Source organism: Phyllobates terribilis, unplaced genomic scaffold (genome assembly GCF_046119375.1).
Source record: "Phyllobates terribilis strain yellow unplaced genomic scaffold, ASM4611937v1 Scaffold_1__5_contigs__length_1240528914, whole genome shotgun sequence".
Lineage (NCBI taxonomy): Eukaryota > Metazoa > Chordata > Amphibia > Anura > Dendrobatidae > Phyllobates > Phyllobates terribilis.
In genome coordinates, this window is record NW_027362761.1 from 1,122,403,836 (window position 1) to 1,122,418,772 (window position 14,937).

Here is a 14,937-nt window from a genome sequence, read left to right on the forward strand (position 1 = left end):
TTTATCAAGTCTGTTTCTTGCAAATAAGTTGTATCCTTTTAGCCTTTTATTCCAATCATGTGTATCGTCCCACCAAGTTTCAGTGATTCCAATGACATCATATTCCTTTTCCTGCATTAGTAGTTCCAATTCTCCTTGTTTGTTGCCCATGCTTTGTGCATTTGTATAAAAACATTTTAGTTTGTGATTGGTTTCTCTTCCTCCCATATTTTTATTATTTAGATTTTTTTGTCTTTGTTCTTCTTTTCCACTTCCAGTAGCAGAGATCTCAACAGTATTTGTCAGCTGTATGGCTTTTTCTGGCCTTTTGCTTCCCTTCCCACATTGTTCTAGTTTAAAGCTCTTCTGATGAGTGTAGCAAGGCGACTTCCAAATACATGTTTTCCAGTCTTCGTAAGGTGCACCCCATCTCTAGCAAGATAATCAGGAGTGGGGTTGTGGTAATCAGGGGTATGGTTAGAATAATCAGAGGTGAGGTTCAGATAATCAGGAGTGGTGTTGTGGTAATCAGGGGTATGGTTAGAATAATCAGAGGTGAGGTTCAGATAATCAGGAGTGGTGTTGTGGTAATCAGGAGTATGGTTAGAATAATCAGAGGTGGGGTTCAGATAATCAGGAGTGGGGTTGTGGTAATCAGGAGTATGGTTAGAATAATCAGAGGTGGGGTTCAGATAATCAGGAGTGGGGTTGTGGTAATCAGGAGTATGGTTAGAATAATCAGAGGTGGGATTCAGATAATCAGGAGTGCGTTTGTGATAATCAGGGCTAGAAATAGAATAATCAGCTGTAGGTTATGATAGGCAGATGAAAGATCAAACTGGGAGTAGGATAATCAAAAGTGCGTAAAAGTTGTGCCAACTTCAGGAAAATTGGTAGCAGAATAGCAGACTGGACTCATAAGGAGGCTGAAGGAGAAGAAGGAGAGCATCCAGAAAAGGTGGAGAACTAGAGAAGGTGCTTTTGTACCAGAAATCAACCAGCTCCCCCCTCGGGCACGGTAGCCTATTATTGACAAGTTATGGTATAAAAATATGTATCTTTTATATATCTGTGTAATGAGATATTATATACAGATTTTTTTATTACCTCATATGACTTTTTGTAAAAACATTATTGTAAAATACGAGCTAACAACCTACATGGAGTGATCAAACTGGTAATCGCTCTGTCGTCTTCTGTCATGTTTCCTGGTCATCGCTGTGAACAGCTGCGGAAGCAAAGTGATTCAATCAGTAAGTGAATGGAGGGCTAAGTGTTCCCAATATGTTGAGAAGTCCTAAGGGCCATCCTCAATTGTTCATGCAGATGTAAATGACTCACAGTCCTCGTCAATTAGTTCTCTAATATGTCTGCTTACTCTGCAGTCTTGATGGGAACATGTTGAAATGTACTGGAAACGTAAAATACATTTATTCAGACACAGAGTCAGAACTGGAAGAATTTTCTTAAGATCTTCTACCTTAAATGTTGCTTCCTGTATGAGCGATATATACAGCTGTTCAATGAATTGCTGCTTTTACAAGCAGGAATGGTTGGAGAAGTACAACAGAATAGTAAAAAATTGTAAGCCCCTCTCTTTTACATAATGTCAAGTCTCAAAGTTTCTGACAGCTGCAAAGACCCTTGACTTGGAAACCTTCCATTTAGTGTAGCGAGCAGTGCCCATGAAACATGACATTGTACCAGCTGCTACCAGCAGAAGGCAGAATGACTCTTGTCCAGTGATGGGTAAAGCTGGGGCTGCTCTGCAACACTGGAGACTGTAGGCACAAAATGGGCATTGGGTGCACTTTATCTGGCAACTTATGACACTCTTTAGTCACTATCACTGCATTGATTCACAAAGGCACCATCTGGCTCTATGTGGGTAAAGCATGGTACTGTACAGGTCTATGTGGGTATAGTATAGTACTAAGTAAGTAGGGGACAGTCTGTCTCTATATGAGCACTATGTGATAATGGGTGCTAAGTATGGCACTCCAGGGAGAGAAGTATATGTAACTCTACAACCAGCATAGAGGAATTACCCCAGGACAGCTGGGACTACCGGTGCTTGGGGATTTAGAAGAGGTGTATAAGTTATTGTTTCACATCTCCAACTTACAGCCATTGTTTTTTTTTTATACTGGACAACCATTTTAATTCCAGCGTTTTGTAGGGAATTTAGAGCCACAATAAAGACATGTAAAAAATAACACAATGAGGAAGCCAAAATATGGCGAAACGTGTGGGGGTTGTTCTGTCCCTCACAGGGGCTTTTTTCAACTACTTCATCCATTGAACTATCCACTAGATTGGTATCTATTCACCATGAGTATTCTTTCATGTGCTCCTTGATGCTATGTGATTTTTTTTGATACATACAGTTTTGTGAAAAAGTGTTTGCCCCCTTCCTGATTTCTTATCCTTTTGCATGTTTGTAACACTTACAAGTTCTAGATGACGAAACAAATGTAAACATTAGACAAAGATAACAGAAGTAATCACAAAATGGAGTTTTTAAAGAAAGGTCTTTATTATGAAGGGGAAAAGAAATCCAAACCTACAGGGCCCTGTGTGAAAAAGTAATTGCCCCCTAAACCTAATAACTGGTTGGGCCACTCTTAGCAGCAACAATTGCAATCAAGCGTTTGTGATAACTGGCAATGAGTCTTTTACAACACTCTGGAGGAATTTTGACCCACTTATCTCTGCAAAATTGCTGTTATTCAGCCACATTGGAGGGTTTCCGAGCATGAACCGCTTTTTTAAGGTCATGCCACAGCATCTCAGTCGGATTAAGCTCAGGACTTTAACAAGGCCACTCCAAAGTCTTAATTTTGTTTTTCTTAAGCCATTCAGAGGTGGACTTGCTGGTGTGTTTTGGATCATTGTCCTGCTGCATAACTCAAGTGCGCTTCAGCTTGAGGTCACGAACAGATGGCCAGACATGCTCCTTTAGGATTTTTTGGTAGACAGCAGAATTCATCGTTCCATTTACCACAGCAAATATTCCAGGTCCTGAAGCAGTAAAACAGCCCCACACCAGCACACTACCACCACCATATTTTACTGTTGGTATGATGTTCCTTTTCTGAAATGCTGTGTTACTTCTACGCCAGATGTAATAGGACACACACCTTCCAAAAAGTTCAACTTTTCTCTCGCCAGTCCACAGAGCATTCTCCCAAAAGTCTTGGCTATCATCAAGATGTTTTCTAGCAAAACTGAGATGAGCCTTTATGTTCTTTTTGCTCAGCAGTGGTTTTCGTCTTGGAACTCTGCCATTTTTGCCTAGTCTCTTTCTTATGGTGGAGTCATGAAAACTGACCTTAACTGAGGCAAGTGAGGCTTGCAGTTCTTCGGATGTTGCTGTGGGGTCTTTTATGGAGGAACTTTTGGTCTACTTCACTTTGTCATGCAGGTCCTATTTATGTGATTTCTTGATTGAGAACAGGTGTGGCAGTAATCAGGCCTGTGTGTGGCTAGGGAAATTGAACACAGCTTCCCAAAGAGCTAATAAACCCCAGTTAATTTAGTTTTTAAGGGGGAACACAATCACTTTTTCACACAGGGCCCTGTAGGTTTGGATTTCTTTTTCCCTTAATAATAAAGACCTACATTTAAAAAACTGCATTTTGTATTTACTTGTGTTATCTTTGTCTAATATTTAAATTTGTTTTGTGATCTGAAACATTTAAGTGTGACAAACATGCAAAAGAGTAAGAAATCAGGAAGGGGGCAAACACTTTTTCACACCACTGTGTGTGCTCATATACCCTATGAGGGAGTCTATTCACTCATCATCTTGAGTATAGACCTTCATCCTAGCTGGACACATTGTTTTGTGCAGGCTTTTAATTGGTTTTAATTTATTGTTATTGGTGTTTTTGGAATATTTAAGTATTCTTATAGGATTTCTAAATTCAAATTGTCAATTTTATTTTTCTTTCTTGGGATCTGCCCTTTTCAAGCATAGTGTACTTTCCTTTTTTCTCTTAATCATTTACATTTTTTACTATGCATTGTGCACTCCCCATTATTTTAGTGAAGCCCACTTTTTAAAGTAATCTATAGGTCATAGCAGGATGAGAAGTCATTCACTTTAAAAGGGTATGGACACCTCTGAGGGCATTGACTTGGTCAGAAATCGGCTAAAAAGCTCGTTCAAGAGAAGAGAAAAAGTGGCTGGAGATGAAGTTGTCTTTCTTCAGTCTGCTATGCACAGTGATACACAGAGGTTGCAGAAGCCAACATGTTCATTCAAACCTATTACGGAAAAAGATATTTTAACAAAAAAAAGTGCATTAAAAGAAAAAAAAAAAGCTCCCCAAAAGGAGTCTATTGCATTTATGGGCAAACTTCCTAAAGTAGATTTGCTACCAGATTTCACAACATAAACTGCACACATTAACAAAGAGATCTGTTAGACGCAATGAGGCTGGTGTGCTTTCTATGAAAATTCATTTCAGAATCCTGATATTAGGATGAGCATTTTCGTCGTCCAGCTTTATCATTTTAATATCAAAATGGAATAACTTTCAAAAAGGATCCATACAGTCATTCTGACATGGATTTTCAAAGCATATAAACCAGCCTCATCAGGTCTAAAAGATCCATTTAACAGTGCATGCAGATTGTATTGTGAAATCTGATGACAGGTCGGCTTTAAGGCTTTTATATTTGATTTCTCTGGATCAACAAACGGTGAGATTTTCCTATTGAAGGCATTATGGATATCCGGCACTCCAACACATGTGGTGCTCAAGAAGGGTTCCTCTCCATCACAAATATATGAAATTCGCAGTGTGTAAGGCGCTCTGAGGTCGCATTTCTCATGCGCCCACTAACATAGCTCACACAGATCTTACAGTAATCTGTATCGGATGAAGGTCTAGGTTTAGGGAACGAAACGTTAAATATAATATCTGGATTGTCTACAACTAAATACTAAAAAATCTGTACATTCTTATTGCATTCCAAGTACTTGGATATATTTCCCTACTGAAGATATTTATTGGTAATGTATATTGATTTCATATGCCATAAGTGTCTGATCAGTGGGAGATCACAAGGATTTTTGCTGATCCTAAGATTGCGTGCAATCGAGTGTATAATTTACCAACCAAAAAGATTCATTCATGCCACCAAATAATATTAAAAGGAGCATGTTACCTCGAAAAATACTGTTTACCTGCAGATATCAGGTTAATCTGCAGGTAAATAGTGTATAATGTCTTGCTGCCTCAAAGGAACAGTGGATACAGGGAGAAAATGAAGTTTTATTCTCTCTGCAGCCGCTTGTTTCCAGTCATTGAGGCGGTGCAGGGAGCGGCTACACTCTCTGTACACTATACTGTGAGCAGCAGCTGTAATCACTCACAGCTCATTGACCTGTATACACATGCTGCAGGGTGGGCTGTCAATCAATATGTGCTGGGGAATGATTACAGCGCCCTCGCTGTGCAGTAAGCGGCACTATTACAGCTCCCAGCAGCACCCCGATGACAGAAAGCTAGTTGTTGCAAGGAGAATAAAACTTTGGTCTTGGTTCATCAAAATGGTTCCGCGTAAAGCACTTTGAAAAGCTGCAATTAAAGTTGTGCAAATATTTGCAATTTTTTGCCTTTTTGCGCCACTTTTGGCCAGAGCTGAAACAAGTGAGCAGAGTTGGAGAAAAGCCGAGGCGCAGCAATGCCTGCTCGCCCCGCAAATTCTTCAAAAGTGGCGGCTTACATTACGACAGCAACTACTCCAGTCCCTGACTGGAGAAATATTTCTGGCTCGGTGCACACCACTGATAAGAAGCGCCAAATTTATTAGGCGGCATGTGCTCGTTACTGATTTTGGCATATCTTTTTCCTGTACGCCCTACATTAAGACTGACGTACAAAACAACAGTCTTAATGAATCAGGGCCATAATCTTCTCCCTCCGGTGAGGTGGTCAGACAGGATTTAAACACTATATATCTATAGATTACTCCATTATCTGAAGGTTAATCGTGTTTCTAGAGGTGACAGGTTCCCTCTGAATCTATAATGGAGGGGCCTTAATACGTGTAGAACAACCTATCTAAAAAAAAAAAAAAGTGACTCAAAAGAATCCAGATTACTTTTTTATTGAAAGTTACTGATCATTATAAATCAGTATGGAATACATAAATATTTAGGGACCGCCCGATAAATAGCATCCAAGGATTACAGGTTAGTTAAAGGATTGATATTGACTTTTAGGATTGCTACTTCCAATAGGTGGCGCTAGAGTTCAAGACCTCTTCCTCTCTGAAGAGGCAATTTGCATATTTAATTTCCCAGAGGAGCATTGCATGGCCTAGAAGTCTCCTCACTCTGACAAGCCAGGCATGTCCCTCTCCACAAGGAGAAATGTTACCCCTTAGATCTGAAGATTTACAGGTAAAAGAAACAACATAACAATAGAGCACTTAGAATATTTATTGCACTCCCATAGTCTAATATAAATTAGTAAGACCAGCTGTAATCTCTATACGTAATTTCTAATATTTAAAGTAACAGGATCTAGATTTAGAGAATATACAAAAACAGCACAAGATGCTGGTGAAGTCCCAGTGGTCGGAGCTCCATGATCAGAAATTTATGGCACATGGAATCATTAGGTCATACATTAAACAAAGCCAATAATTGTAATAAAATGCGTTATTGTGTCTCTCCCTATTGTTTTCTGCCACCCAGTGTGATGCCACGTTCACTGTCAATATCTCGGGTGCTCTCCTCCTTTCCCATGTGCGGTATGTCGGCCCAGGCCATGACCGCTCTTCTTGGTTTTCTTCACCCTATGCTAGCCACGCGTATGTCTCCCAGCCTCTTAAAGGGCCAGTAGTGCCAATTCCATAATCCCCTGATTCACTGGGTTTTTCAAGGAACTTTCCCCTATTATTCTGCAAGAGTTTCAACTTTGACACCCTCTGGAAGAAGCAACACGTGAAACGCGTGTCGGGGTCAGACAAGTCCATTTAGATCGTCAATATCCTTTTTTACATGCCTTGATTATTTTGGTTGCCACTTTCTGCCTATCTACCTCTGAGCCTTATATAAGCAAGCAAATTCATTGCTGTGATGATGCAGGTCGGATTTAAATATATTTTCATTCTTCTGGTGCTAGTAACCTGTACATTCTTGTGATTATATTTAGGGATGGTATGGGCGTTCAGTAGGATTATATTCCACTGCCTAAACCTGCTTCCTCATACTTTATAAAGATTTATGTTGAACTATGTCCACTCTATTATCATATATTTACCTTATTTGATAGACATTTAATGAAAATTCTCCTTCACCTAGTAATATTCACCAGAGTATATCCAGATTTTGGCTCATATCCTTGAGATATATGTATATATATATATATATATATATATATATATATATATATATATATATATATATATATATATATATATATATATATATATATATACTAGATGGTGGCCCGATTCTAACGCATCGGGTATTCTAGAATATGTATGCGGCCGACCGGGCGCGACAAATCAGCGAAGCAGTGTTTAAATGGGTTGTGCACTACTTTAAATTAACCCCCCAATGTATCCCCCTGGGGCCCTTAATGAATTGTGAAGGAAGGACAGGGGAGCGCGGCCACCGGTCGGGGTACTTCTGCTGCGAGCAGCTGGGAGATGACCGGCAAGCACCGATCATCTCCCGGCTGCGTCGCCGCTGATCTGCCGACGGTGGCCTGCGTGTTTTAAATCCGGCGCCAATTCGCGGCCGGGCTGCACCAGCCGCTGATTGGTCGCGGCCGGCTGGCCGCGACCAATCAGAGAAGCGGCGTTTTAAATTTCGCACCAATATCGCTGATTGGTCGCACCCGCCTGGCCGCGACCAATCAGCGAAGCGTGTTTCAAATTCGGCGCCAAGTCGCGGCCGGATTGCGCTCGTTGCTGATTGGTGGCGGCCATGACCAATCAGGACAGCGGTGTTTTAAATTTCGCGCCAATCAGTGAACCGCGTTAGTGAGGACTAGGGAGCGGCGCTGCCTGTGCGGGTACTTCCGCTGCGAGCCGGTCATCTCCTGGCTGCATCGCCGGTGACCTCCATGCGGCTACTGTCGGGAGATCAGTGGCTAGGGCCGCTGATCTCCCAACGGCAAGTGTGAAGGGAGGACCGAGGAGCGGCGCCTCTAGGCCGCCGGTCGGGGTACTTCTGCTGCGAGCAGCCGGGAGTGGCCATTTTACAGATGGGTCTTTAATAGGTATTTTTGAGTATCAACTTTGTTTAGATGCAAGTAATTTTTCTCTGGAGAAATTCACACCCAAAAAGGAACCAGTCAGCATGTCTTCCCATATGGAAGTAGTGATATGGCTGTGTAGGCACTTGTTAATAAAAATGATAATTTTTTTGCAGAAATCCAGTGTGCCCACCATGAGATATCTAGCATAGAAGCTATATGCAGACCAGGCTGGAGGTGCACTGGGGGAGTATCACTGCACTTAAACCAATGACACCCCTCAGTGCACTTTCAGATTGATTTGCATGTACTAGATTTCTCATTACTAGTACATCGGATTGCTATAAAAAAGGTATCATTTTACATGGGGGCAAACCCCTATGGAGGCCATACCACTACTTTGGTTCCCTTTGGAAGGGGTGAAGGGTAAATAATCACTTACACTCTGCTGTATGGTTTAGTCCAATGCCAAATATATAGTCACAAACTGGGATTTAGCTCAGACAGTATATATTATGCATGAAGCAAAAATAGCTCCTAATGACAGCTAATGCATTTATGGAATCCCTGAGAAACAAGTGAGATCCGACACTTGCTAATAATTTACCAGGTCTACATGAAGCACCAACTCCGCGCCAGTCCAGAATAACAGGATGACCAGGTTCTGCTACATAGTTAGACCATGATCTTCTTTTATGTGATGTTGTCTCCCTCTAGTGGCCAAAATAGATTACCACATGTAAACCTTGCGTATAGGAAAGCAATGTGCTTCTGACAAGCGGTGACATGGATTAAATACAAATGAAATCAAATAATTTGATTTGTCTCTTTCTAGCATTTTCTGTGTAAATAAATCCTCTTTTATTAGTTTTGTAATAGGTTATAAAAATCCATAGCTTTAATAATCTATAAAGTTTGCTGTGCGTAATATTGGTATATTTCAGAATTTATTCTATTGATTTCTCAGTAGAAAAGGTTTGAAAGTGAATTTTCCCACATTGATTTTTGGCTGAATTAATTCAACGTTCCTCCTTTTTTGAAATGCGCTATTTTTTTTGTTTCAATTTTCATCTTGGGTTCAATATATTAACCTTCAGCAAACTGAACATTTAATGATATTTGAGGCATTAATTTTTACAATACAATGTCTTAGTGCTATAGTTATACCTTTATTTCTACATATGTTATCACATATACAGTGAAGTACTATAATCTGGCACTCTGCGGTCACACACAGCTCTGCTCTATTCCCGGCACTCTGCGGTCACACACAGCTCTGCTCTATTCCCGGCACTCTGCGGTCACACACAGCTCTGCTCTATTCCCGGCACTCTGCGGTCACACACAGCTCTGCTCTATTCCCGGCACTTTGCGATCACACACAGTTCTGCTCTATTCCCAGCACTCTGCGGCCACACACAGCTCTGCTCTATTCCCGGCACTCAGCGGTCACACACAGCTCTGCTCTATTCCCAGCACTTTGCGGTCACACACAGCTCTGCTCTATTCCCGGCACTCTGCGGTCACACACAGCTCTGCTCTATTCCCGGCACTCTGCGGTCACACACAGCTCTGCTCTATTCCCAGCACTTTGTGGTCACACACAGCTCTGCTCTATTCCCGGCACTCTGCGGTCACACACAGCTCTGCTCTATTCCCGGCACTCTGCGGTCACACACGGCTCTGCTCTATTCCCGGCACTCTGCGGTCACACACGGCTCTGCTCTATTCCCGGCACTCTGCGGTCACACACGGCTCTGCTCTATTCCCGGCACTCTGCGGTCACACACGGCTCTGCTCTATTCCCGGCACTCTGCGGTCACACACAGCTCTGCTCTATTCCCGGCACTCTGCGGTCACACACGGCTCTGCTCTATTCCCGGCACTCTGCGGTCACACACGGCTCTGCTCTATTCCCGGCACTCTGTGGTCACACACGGCTCTGCTCTATTCCCGACACTCTGCGGTCACACACAGCTCTGCTCTATTCCCGGCACTCTGCGGTCACACACAGCTCTGCTCTACTCCCGGCACTTTGCGGTCACACACAGCTCTGCTCTATTCCCGGCACTCTGCGGTCACACACAGCTCTGCTCTATTCCTGGCACTCTGCGGTCACACACAGCTCTGCTCTATTCCCAGCACTCTGCGGTCACACACAGCTCTGCTCTATTCCCAGCACTCTGCGGTCACACACAGCTCTGCTCTATTCCCAGCACTCTGCGGTCACACACAGCTCTGCTCTATTCCCGGCACTCTGCGGTCACACACAGCCCTGCTCTATTCCCGGCACTCTGTGGTCACACACAGCTCTGCTCTATTCCCGGCACTCTGCGGTCACACACAGCTCTGCTCTATTCCCGGCACTCTGCGGTCACACACAGCCCTGCTCTATTCCCGGCACTCTGCGGTCACACACAGCTCTGCTCTATTCCCGGCACTCTGCGGTCACACACAGCTCTGCTCTATTCCCAGCACTCTGCGGTCACACACAGCCCTGCTCTATTCCCAGCACTCTGCGGTCACACACAGCTCTGCTCTATTCCCAGCACTCTGCGGTCACACACAGCTCTGCTCTATTCCCAGCACTCTGCGGTCACAAACAGCTCTGCTCTATTCCCAGCACTCTGCGGTCACACACAGCTCTGCTCTATTCCCAGCACTCTGCGGTCACACACAGCTCTGCTCTATTCCCAGCACTTTGCGGTCACACACAGCTCTGCTCTATTCCCAGCAATCTGCGGTCACACACAGCTCTGCTCTATTCCCGGCACTCTGCGGTCACACACAGCTCTGCTCTATTCCAGCACTCTGCGGTCAAACACAGCTCTGCTCTATTCCCAGCACTCTGCGGTCACACACAGCTCTGCTCTATTCCCAGCACTCTGCGGTCACACACAGCTCTGCTCTATTCCCAGCACTCTGCGGTCACACACAGCTCTGCTCTATTCCCAGCACTCTGCGGTCACACACAGCTCTGCTCTACTCCCAGCACTCTGCGGTCACACACAGCTCTGCTCTACTCCCAGTACTTTGTGGTCATAACCAGCACAGCTCTATGCCTGGCACTTTGTGGTTACACCCAGCCCTGCTCTATTTCCAGCACTTTGCGGTCACACACAGCCCTGCTCTATTCCCAGCACTTTGCAGTCACACACAGCTCTGCTCTATTCTCAGCACTCTGTAGCCACATCCAGTCCTGCTCTATTCCCAGCACTTTGCAGTCACACACAGCTCTGTTCTACTCCTGGCACTTTGCAATAATATACAGCTCTGCTCTACTCCGGGCACTCTGTGGTCACTCACAGCGGCCAACTGTCGGCCATTAGATATTTCAAACATGCTCTAAGCTGTTGTGGTGTGTTCTTTTTTCTCCATATGTTGCTGCCTGCTTATGATTGGTCAACCTCATGCAGGGGAAAAAATACGTGGCTCCAAAGACAAATTTCTGGTAATGTTTCCTTGGAATTATCATAAAGTCTAACCAAAACTTTACAAGCTAATACCTCAGCAACAGCGATGAGAAACTAAAAAAATATATTTTATTCAGCTCTGCAGCAATTTTTCCATGTGGCCAGTTTACTATGCTCAAACTGGTGAAAGGTCCCCTTTAAGTTGCTGTTAATTGACTATCCTGAATTAAAGGGATTTTCCAGGACTAACAAATTTCTAGACGTATTGGTTGAATAGATCACCACCATAAGATCAGTGAGGGTCCTACACCCAACACTCCCACTGATCAGCTATTCTAGCGAATAAGAGATTAGGTGCAGTACCTTGGAATGGCCACTACATAGCGTATAAAGAAGCGGTGTTTACATTGGGCCGCTGACAGATATTATAATAGCTGATGGGTGAGAGTACCAGGTGTCGCACCCCCATAGATCTGACATTCTTGACCTATCCAACCAAGAGGTCATCAGTATATTAGTCACAAACAACAACTTTTAGTACCTGTTAAAGGACTAGAGAGCATTTTAGGATGCAGGCATAGCTCTGTATAGACAGTTCAGAAAGGGGCAAGTGTGTATTGCCATAAAATGTGATGTGGCTGGTGCGGTTATGGGTAAATCTGTAATTTGGGCAATTTTGCAATCATGGTATTACTGTGCTGAAATAATAGTTAGCTGTTTGCCCAATTTCCTCTTGGGCACTATGATGGTGCCTAGCTGCAGAAGGCATTACAGTGTAGGTATTATGCTGTCCTGGTTTGAGGACAGCCGTATGTGGGAACAGGTAAGAATACTTCAGGGGTGTGTCATTTATTTATTTTTATAATTGTGCTAGCTTATATAGCGCCATTAATTCCACCTCAGACATTGCCATCATTGTTCCTATTGGGGCTCACAATGTAAGTTCCCAATCAATATGTCTTTAGAGTGTGGGAAACAACAAGAAAACACAAAGAAAACCCACACAAACATAGGACCCCAGTGCTGCAAGGCAACACAGCTAACCACTGAGCCACCAGCAGCATTAGCAACCTGTAAGTCACAACTATAATCACTGACAGCAACTTTGTTAAGTTTTCTAGTGGATTCCACTGGGTATGGTGGAAGCCACAAAACTTCCACCATACCCAGGTTTTTTTCTGAAAGCATACTCTGACCATCAGAGGCGTAACAATTGTGGTCGCAAAGTGTGTGACAGCATCCAGGCCCGTGTGAGAGACAGGGCCACCAATGCCAGCAGCTGTTACAGAGAACGTGGTGTGCTTTGGATAGCAGTTATAAGTCTTCTCCATACTTTCTTCTTCCCATCATTCTGGTACAGGTTGATCTTAGTTTCATCTGTTCAAAGAATGGTTTTCCAGAACTGGGTTGGTTCTTTAGATGTTTTTTGGCAAAGTCTAATCAGGCCTTTCAATTTTTAAGGCTGATTAATGGTTTGCACCTTGTGGTGAACCCTCAGTATTTGCTCTCATGAAGTCTTCTCTTTATGGTAGACTTAGATACTGAACCACATACTTCCTAGAGATCGTTCTTCACTTGGGAAGATGCTGTGAAGGTTTCTCTTCACCATGGAAAGGATTTTGTGATCATCCACCACTGTTCAACTTCCATGGACATCCAGGCCTTTTTGAGTTCCCAAGCTCACCAGTGCGCTCTTTTTCCTGCAGAATGTACCAAACTGTTGACTTGGTCACTGCCAATATTTCGGCTATCTGATGGATTTCTTCTTTTTTTAAGCCTAATGATGGCCTGTTTCTCTTCCAGAAACAGACCAAACTCCTTTGACCACATGTTTTGATTTCAATGTAACAGCTTCCAAATGCAAGTGCCACACCTGGAATCAGTTCCAAACTTTTCACCTGCTTAACTGATTAACAAGGGAATAGCCAATACAGCCCATTAAAGAGCTTGTGAGATAATTGTCCAATAACTTTAGGTCCCTTTAAAAAAAGGCAGCTACATATTAAAGAGCTGTAATTCCTAAATCCTTACTCCACCTTACTCCAATTAGGATGTGAATACCCTCAAATTAAAGCTAAGATTTGTTTGCATGTTAAGCATTAAATGAATCAGAAATACACTCTATACATTGTTAATGCGGTAAATGACTATTCTAGCTGCAAACGTCTTGTTTTTATTGCAATATCTACATAGGTGTATAGAGGCCCATTTCCAACAACCACCACTCCAGTGTTTTAATGGTACATTGTGTTTGCTAACTGTGTAAGAAGGCTAATGGATGTTTATACAACCATAGAAAACCCTTGCACAAGTATGTTAGCCCAGCTGAAAACGGTTTGCCTGATTTGAGAAGCTACAAAATTGACCTTCCTTTGAGCTAGTTGAGAATCAGGAGCATTACATTTGTTTGTTCTTTGAAACTCTCAAAATGGCCAGAAAAAGAGAACTTTCATGTGAAACTCGACAGTCTATTCTTGTTCTTAGAAATGACGGCTATTCCATGCGAGAAATTGCCAAGAAACTGAAGATTTCCTACAACGGTGTGTACTACTCCCTTCAGAGGAGAGCACAAACAGGCTCTAACCAGAGTAGAAAGAGAAGTGGGAGGCCCCGCTGCACAACTGAGCAACAAGACAAGTACATTAGAGTCTCTAGTTTGAGAAATTGACGCCTCACAGCTCCTCAACTGGCAGCTTCATTAAATAGTACATGAAAAACGCCAGTGTCAACGTCTACAGTGAAGAGGCGACTCCGGGATGCTGGCCTTCAGGGCAAAGTGGCAAAAAAAAAAAGCCATATCTGATACTAGCTAATAAAAGGAAAAGATTAATATGGGCAAAAGAACACAGACACTGGACAGAGGAAGATTGGAAAAAAGTTTTATAAACAGAAGAATCAAAGTTTGAGGTGTGTGGGCTGAAAAGATGCTGGAAGAGTGATGGTCTGGGGTTGCTTTGGTGTTGATAAAGTGGGAGATTTGTACAAGGTAAATGGGATTTTGAATAAGGAAGGCTATCACTGCATTTTGCAACGCCATGCCATACCCTGTGGACAGCGCTTGATTGGAGCCAATTTAATCCTACAACAGGACAATGACCCAAAGCACACCTCCAAATTATACATGAACTATTTAGGGAAGAAGCAGGCAGCTGGTATTCTATCTGTAATGGAGTGGCCAGCGCAGTCACCAGATCTCAACCCCATTGAGCTGTTATGGGAGCAGCTTGACCGTATGGTACGCAAAAAGTGCCCATCAAGCCAATCCAACTTGTGGGAGATGCTTCAGGAAGCATGGGGTGAAATTTCTCAAGATTACCTCAGCA

At 43.1% G+C, this 14,937-nt stretch overlaps 1 protein-coding gene across 3 annotated transcripts in view; it reads right to left on the bottom strand.

Moving 5' to 3' along the window:
* The window catches only part of LOC141161679 (cytosolic beta-glucosidase-like), a 121,281-nt gene that overhangs the window by 53,947 nt on the left and 52,397 nt on the right, over positions 1–14,937 (bottom strand). The gene's annotated exons all lie outside the window — the stretch shown is intronic.